This window comes from Rutidosis leptorrhynchoides, chromosome 1 (assembly GCF_046630445.1).
Source record: "Rutidosis leptorrhynchoides isolate AG116_Rl617_1_P2 chromosome 1, CSIRO_AGI_Rlap_v1, whole genome shotgun sequence".
Lineage (NCBI taxonomy): Eukaryota > Viridiplantae > Streptophyta > Magnoliopsida > Asterales > Asteraceae > Rutidosis > Rutidosis leptorrhynchoides.
The window spans coordinates 189,715,557-189,724,147 of NC_092333.1; positions in this window are offsets into that span (position 1 = coordinate 189,715,557).

Here is an 8,591-nt window from a genome sequence, read left to right on the forward strand (position 1 = left end):
TTCACATATAGAGTGTCTATGATTGTTCCGAAATATATATAGATGTGTCGACATGATAGGTCGAAACATTGTATACGTGTCTATGGTATCTCAAGATTACATAATATACAATACAAGTTGATTAAGTTATGGTTGGAATAGATTTGTTACCAATTTTCACGTAGCTAAAATGAGAAAAATTATCCAATCTTATTTTACCCATAACTTCTTCATTTTAAATCCGTTTTGAGTGAATCAAATTGCTATGGTTTCATATTGAACTCTATTTTATGAATCTAAACAGAAAAATTATAGGTTTATAGTCGGAAAAATAAGTTACAAGTCATTTTTGTAAAGGTAGTCATTTCAGTCGAAAGAACGACGTCTAGATGACCATTTTAGAAAACATACTTCCACTTTGAGTTTAACCATAATTTTTGGATATAGTTTCATGTTCATAATAAAAATCATTTTCCTAGAATAACAACTTTTAAATCAAAGTTTATCATAGTTTTTAATTAACTAACCCAAAACAGCCCGCGGTATTACTACGACGGCGTAAATCCGGTTTTACGGTGTTTTTCGTGTTTCCAGGTTTTAAATCATTAAGTTAGCATATCATATAGATATAGAAAATGTGTTTAGTTGATTTTACAAGTCAAGTTAGAAGGATTAACTTTTATTTGCGAACAAGTTTAGAATTAACTAAACTATGTTCTAGTGATTACAAGTTTAAACCTTCGAATAAGATAGCTTTATATGTATGAATCGAATGATGTTATGAACATCATTACTACCTTAAGTTCCTTGGATAAACCTACTGGAAAAGAGAAAAATGGATCTAGCTTCAACGGATCCTTGGATGGCTCGAAGTTCTTGAAGCAGAATCATGACACGAAAACAAGTTCAAGTAAGATCATCACTTGAAATAAGATTGTTATAGTTATAGAAATTGAACCAAAGTTTGAATATGATTATTACATTGTATTAGAATGATAAATGATAAACTACTGTAAGAAACAAAGATTTCTTGAGGTTGGATGATCACCTTACAAGATTGGAATTTATGAAACTAGAAGTATTCTTGATTTTATGAAACTAGAACTTTTGAAATTTATGAAGAACACTTAGAACTTGAAGATAGAACTTGAGAGAGATTAATTAGATGAAGAAAATTGAAGAATGAAAGTGTTTGTAGGTGTTTTTGGTCGTTGGTGTATGGATTAGATATAAAGGATATGTAATTTTGTTTTCATGTAAATAAGTCATGAATGATTACTCATATTTTTGTAATTTTATGAGATATTTCATGCTAGTTGCCAAATGATGGTTCCCACATGTGTTAGGTGACTCACATGGGCTGCTAAGAGCTGATCATTGGAGTGTATATACCAATAGTACATACATCTAAAAGCTGTGTATTGTACGAGTACGAATACGGGTGCATACGAGTAGAATTGTTGATGAAACTGAACGAGGATGTAATTGTAAGCATTTTTGTTAAGTGGATGTATTTTGATAAGTGTCTTGAAGTCTTTCAAAAGTGTATGAATACATATTAAAACACTACATGTATATACATTTTAACTGAGTCGTTAAGTCATCGTTAGTCGTTACATGTAAGTGTTGTTTTGAAACCTTTAGGTTAACGATCTTGTTAAATGTTGTTAACCCAATGTTTATAATATCAAATGAGATTTTAAATTATTATATTATCATGATATTATGATATATTAATATATCTTAATATGATATATACATTTAAATGTCGTTACAATGATAATCGTTACATATATGTCTCGTTTTGAAATCCTTAAGTTAGTAGTCTTGTTTTTACTTATGTAGTTCATTGTTAATACACTTAATGATATATTTAATTATCATATTATAATGTTATATATAATATAACAATGTATTTATATGCTTCATATATATTTAGTAAGACGTGGTTATAACGATAATCGTTATATGTATCGTTTCGAGTTTCATACTTCAATAGTCTCCTTTTTAAGTATATAACTTATTGTTACTCTTTTTAATGAGATACTTGATGATCATTATTTCATGTTAAACATATATATTTATTCATTTATGTATCATCATGTCATATACAACTTATAGCGTTCGTGAATCATTGGTCAAACTGGGTAATCAGACGTTTACAAAATTTCCGTTTCAATTAACCAAGTCTTAACAAGTTTGATTTATTAACATGTTGGAAACATTTAATCATGTAAATATAGTTTTCATTAAACATATAATCATAGAAAGGTTCGGAAAAGTTCGGGTCACTACACCATACAGACCACCCATCCCGTTTCCAAGAAAAGGAGTTGAGTATGAGCAAGTAATAGGTAATAAAGTTTGTGATACCTCTGGAAAGAAGAAGAAGAAGAATAAGAAAGTGCAAGAAACAAAAACCGTAGAAGTAAACCCGGTGAGGACAGTTCCACCAAAACCTCCAACTAGGTTAGGTGATCCGGGTGAATTTATTGTTCCTTGTCAACTTAGTGATTGTGTCATGTATGATGCACTAGCAGATTTAGGTGCGAGTGTGCGTGTTATGCCTCTTTCATTATATAAGAGATTAGGAGTAGGTGAGTTAAGTCCAACAGAGATGAGTGTTCAACTCTTTGATCAAACCATTAGGCACCCAGTTGGAATTGCTGACAACCTACCCGTTCAAGTGGGTAATTTAACCTTTTTAGTCGAATTTATTGTCATTGACATAGAAGAGGACTCAAACGTTTCTCTAATTTTAGGTCGATCATTCTTAGCGTCCACCGGGGTGTTATTTGATGTAAGAGAGGGTAGAATGACACTTAGTAATGGTGACAAATCAGTCACCTTTGTGAGTTGAAAGGCTAAATCTCCACCAACCAAAACCGTTGAACCAACAAAAACGATTGGTAAGAACCATGTTGTTTTACCAACTCCAACGGTAGTGCTTAACAATAATAAAACACCTAAGTGTGGGGAAAATGAAGTAACACCTAATGATGACCTGATAACAAAGAACCCCGTTGTTGATACGAAATTAAATGACCCCGTTATTAATAGTTCAATGAAGAAACTTATTAAACGGATTCGCGATGCTAGAACCAAGGGGAACTTTAAGTTATGTAACTGATTAGTATCCAATCTATCACCTAAAGAAAAGGCAAAACTAGTTGAATTTGTGGAAATTACACAGGAATCTGACCAATGGCTTAAAACAAAAGTCACAGATATGCAAATTGATTATGGTCCAAAAGAAATTGACAATGAAGTTAATCACAAATTTGACACCACAGCTACCTAAGTGTGGGGAGATTTAAATGTTTAAAAAAATGATGTCTAGAGTTAGATGTTCTGTTCTCGTGTAGTTCCGAGAATGGAATCCGATTGGTCTTTTCCACTAGCAGACACTAAAGAACTAGTTTTCTCCCTCCATTCTGAATTTTTTTTTATTTTGTAGGTTTTGTATGAAATTAATATGCTTTTTAAATTTAAGTTTTGTGTGAATTTAAAAACAAAATTTGCTTTATTTCATTAAGTTTAAAAAAATGATTTCTAAAATTCGTCGTAAGTTAAAGACTAGGTCATGGAACCGAAATTGCTTTAACCAAGGACGGGGCGAAAAATTTTTATTATCATTATTTTAATATTATTGATCTAAAGTATGCCAAAAAAAATTAAAAAACCCGAAAATCTTTGCTTTTAAAACACTCGCTTTAAAATGACAAATTTTAATTATTCATTTAAATTGTTTTAATAAATAAAGGTTTTATAATATATATATATATATATATATATATATATATATATATATATATATATATATATATATATATATATATATATATATATATATATATAATAAAAATATTATATATGTTTGTAGTTTATCTTATGTACAACATTAAGTTCAGCAAAAGCTATTAATTTTGACGATAAGACGTAAAATATCAAATGTGATATAAAACAATATGTTTGCAAACTCGGTATTTTTAATCACCTTTCTACAATAATCACCTCATGAATTTATAATTATAGTCTGATTTCATGCAAATGAGGGCATTGCATGATCTCAAGTATGGGGAAGGGTTATAAATTCTCTAGGGTTTACACTTAGTTTAATTGCCAAATTTTGTGAGAATTTGAAAAAAAATTTCAACTAAATGAATTCAAAATCATGTTTATACATATTTATGGACGATAAAACTAGGTGATAATACTGAAATTATTGTTACCTCGGAAAGGACATAAATTGAGAAACAACTTAAAACGCTAGAATTCATTTAAAATGGAATAGAAGAAAATAAAAAGGCAAAGAAAATAATAAATAAAATCTAAGTGTGGGAAGAATTTATCAAGTTCTTTAAAACATATATCACATATTTCTGTACAAGATTATTGCAGGTACTTTTGCTTTGGACGATTTTAATCAGTTTTACCCAATTTCTTATAATATATTAAAAGGAAATGTGCCACTTGATTTAAAAGGAAGTAAAGTATTCCGGAGAAAGAAATGAAGGAAGTAAATTCTTTCGAAAAAGACACGCGCTTCTTGATTTAGGTCAGGAAGTTGTTGTCCAGACCAGCTGTAGGTTGACGAAAAATCTAGAAAAGTCATCTCTAAAATCAGCAGGAAATTCACGGACCTCAGCATCAAACATGGTCGCCAAGTGGTCAGACTTATCCTAACCATGAGAGGATCTGTCTCGTAAAATGGGAAGGGCGCCGTGCAAATTAGCTTGATACGACTAATGAATCAGACCCCCAGAAAGGATAATCTCCTTAAAAATCAAAAATCAGCTTTTAAGACTGATATTACTCAATCCTTGAGATTGACCTTAAAGATTGAGAATTACAAACTCATGAAATTCAATGATATCTAAACTCGAGCTTGAACGAGAAAATATTTTGATCAAATTAAAATCGATTTGTTTTCTGAAAACCTATTTTGTGACGACCTAGAAATTTCTGACCAAATTTAAACTTTAATCTTTATATTATTCCGACACGATAAGCAAAGTTTGTTAAGTTAAATCTCAAGAATTTTAAACTGTGTTCATACATTCATTATAACCTCGACCAAATTCCGACGATTCACGAACCGTTATATATAAATAGATATGTATATGTGTGTGTGTATATATATATATATATATATATATATATATATATATATATATATATATATATATATATATATATATATATATATTATAACCTGAGAATATTAATAAAGTATTAAACGTATAATACCTTACACGAACGTATTTGTTTCAATATGATTTTCGATGAAATTAAAAATATATATATTAAATGATTGAATTATCAGAAACATTGAATTATGATTACAAGTCTCTGTTGAGAGGTTCACTATGATTTGAGAAAATCTATTCCTCTTAACGATATTCAGAATAATTTGTAAAGCTATTTATAAATAAAAACAAAAAGTGTCATTTACGAAAGTTAGACAAAAGTTAGTGGAGAATTGGTTTCCATAATATTCTATTAATTTAGTTTCAAAAGTATAAAAAACGTTTTCAGTTTAAAAAGAACTTTATTATTAAAACGTATATATCTTTTATAAATATCTAGAACCACTTTTGACAACTCATTACTTAACCAGTATGATAAAGATAACGATATTTATATTTTATTTTATTAAATATATATAACGATTTAAATTAATATTATATATACTTATACGCGTATTATACGTATATAGTTTTATACTTTTACTATACTTTAAATTACCTTTCCTTTACTTTTATTTTACTTTAACTTTAATAATTCATACTTTAATAATTCATACTTTAATAATTCACTTTAATAATTCATACTTTAATAATTCACTTTAATAATTCATACTTTAATAATTCATACTTTAATAATTCACTTTAATAATTCATACTTTAATAATTCATACTTTAATAATTCACTTTAATAATTCACTTTAATAATTCATACTTTAATAATTCACTTTAATAATTCACTTTAATAATTCATACTTTAATAATTCATACTTTAATAATTCACTTTAATAATTCATACTTTAATAATTCATTTTAATAATTCATACTTTAATAATTCACTTTAATAATTCAAAAATCTGTTATAAATAGAATTCAATAGGTTTCATTATTTCATAGAAACTTGAAAATATGTTTCTCTAAACTCTCTCAATCGAATTACATATATATATTTTCTTTGTATTATTTCAAGATATTATTAGTATACATAAAATATTACGACGGAGTGCTGTCCGAGTGATTTCAAAATAGTTTTTTTTGAATGAGTCGAAGCTAAGGAAATTATGGGTTATAGCTATGGAGGTGATGTGTATGGTTCATAGGTATGCTCGTGAGGTCAATCTAGTGTTTATCATCTCCGTTGCGTCTACGTACTTTCCTGCAATATTGAATATTAATATTGATACGTTCGTGAATCCGAGTCCAACCTTGCACTTGTTAAATGACGTTATATGTATTTTTACTACGAAATACAGTATTGTGAGTTTTCATAGCTCCCTTTTTAAATGCTTTTGCATTATATATTTTTGGGCTGAGAATACATGCATATTTTATAACTGTTTTACGAAATAGACACAAGTACTAAAACTAATTCTACGTGGGTTTAAACCAGAAATATACCCTTAGCTTGGTAACATTAAACTACTTGTTTATGTACGGTAGGCGCGAATCCTAAAGATAGATCTATTGGGCCTGACAAACCCCATCCTGACTATGGGATGCTTTAGTACTTCGAGGTTATTTTAAACACACCTGATCTGGTGTACTTCAGAGGGTAAAACATGAACGTTAAGGCTTGTTACCGGGTGCCTACAACTTATAGAATACTTTTATACACTTGCGAGTGTACATATATTTATAAACGGAAATCTTGTGGTCTATTAATATATTAAAATGATTGTTATGATAAACCTATGAACTCACCAACCTTTTGGTTGACACTTTAAAGCATGTTTATTCTCAGGTATTAAAGAAATCTTCCGCTGTGCATTTGCTCATTTTAAGGATATTACTTGGAGTCATTCATGGCATATTTTGAAAGACGTTGCATTCGAGTCATTGAGTTCATCAAGATTATTATTAAGCCAATTATAGTTGGATGTATTATGAAATGGTGTGCATGCCGTCAACTTTCGTTGTAAAGAAAGTTTGTCTTTTAAAAACGAATGCAATGTTTGTAAAATGTATCATATAGAGGTCAAATACCTTGCGATGTAATCAACTATTGTGAATCTTTTATAATGTATATGAACTGGTCCTTTCAGTTGGTATCAGAGCGGTGGTCTTAGCGAACCAGGTCTGCATTAGTGTGTCTAACTGATAGTCGTTAGGATGCATTAGTGAGTCTGGACTTCGACCGTGTCTGCATGTCAAAAGTTTTGCTCATCATTTTTGTCAGAAATTATCTGCTTATCATTCTTAGTCTAGACACATCTTATTGCATTGATTGCATGAATAGTGTATAGACAAAATTCATATCTTAGCGTATCTGTTACTGTAAACTTTGCCTGACATATTCCGTAAATTCCTCCGTAATCTACGAAACCTTTTGCTCTATATAATTAGAATACCACCCGATAGCCGGAAAATCATTTCATATCGAAAAATTCTTTATTCAATCGTACGAAATGGAATTCGTCATTAGTTCAAGTCCCTCGGATTCCGAAATGGAATCCCACTCAAGTTCCGAATGCAGTGTGACCAGAATGGATCAACCAATTAGTCATCATCTATTCTGGATGAATTGGGGATGGGTTCGTAGCCTCCTTAATCATTGGAGACAAGAAGAAGGTGATCCCTTCCATCCACCACATTGCCCTCTTGGCGACCTATTCGAAACACCATTTTCTCTCTCATTTCCAGAGTATCTCGTCATGATTATATACTACACCAAATTCTAGATCTTATTTATCCGCTCGTCCGGACCGACAATCACCCTGGTGTAATAGAAGAAGTCAACGACCTTCGCGCTCGGGTAGTGGCTTTGGAGAATATGGTGCAAATGTTACAAACACCAGCAGCAGCACCAACAACATAACTAGTACCACCAACAACAACATCAACATCAACAGTACCATTACCACCACCAACAACAACCGCATCGCAAACCTCAACTTCACAATCTGTCCCATGAGCATCGACGTCATACGCCCTGTAGATACTAAGGAATACCACAACGATGAAGTATTGATTCATAACTTCATTGGGAAAACATTCTATGACGATTATGTAATTTCTAAAGTTTAGAAATTATCTATCCTAGCCTTAACCATAAATTAAGTGAGTTTAATTTAATATTAACTCATTAAATCAATATTACATCTGAAGAAATATACACATATATTTCCATAAAGACTGTAATAAAATTCTTTTGTACAAAATATTAATTGTGACAATTTTTTTTAACGGGTAGGTAATACCCGAGAGATATATAAATTCACAATTAATATGTTACATTCTTCGAATCTGATTCAGCAAATCATCCATTATACTCCCTACTTTCACAACAATATAAATTCTTTTATAGAAATCAAAACAACCATACTCATTCAAAAATCTAATTACATATTCTGATTTTGAAATCGCCGA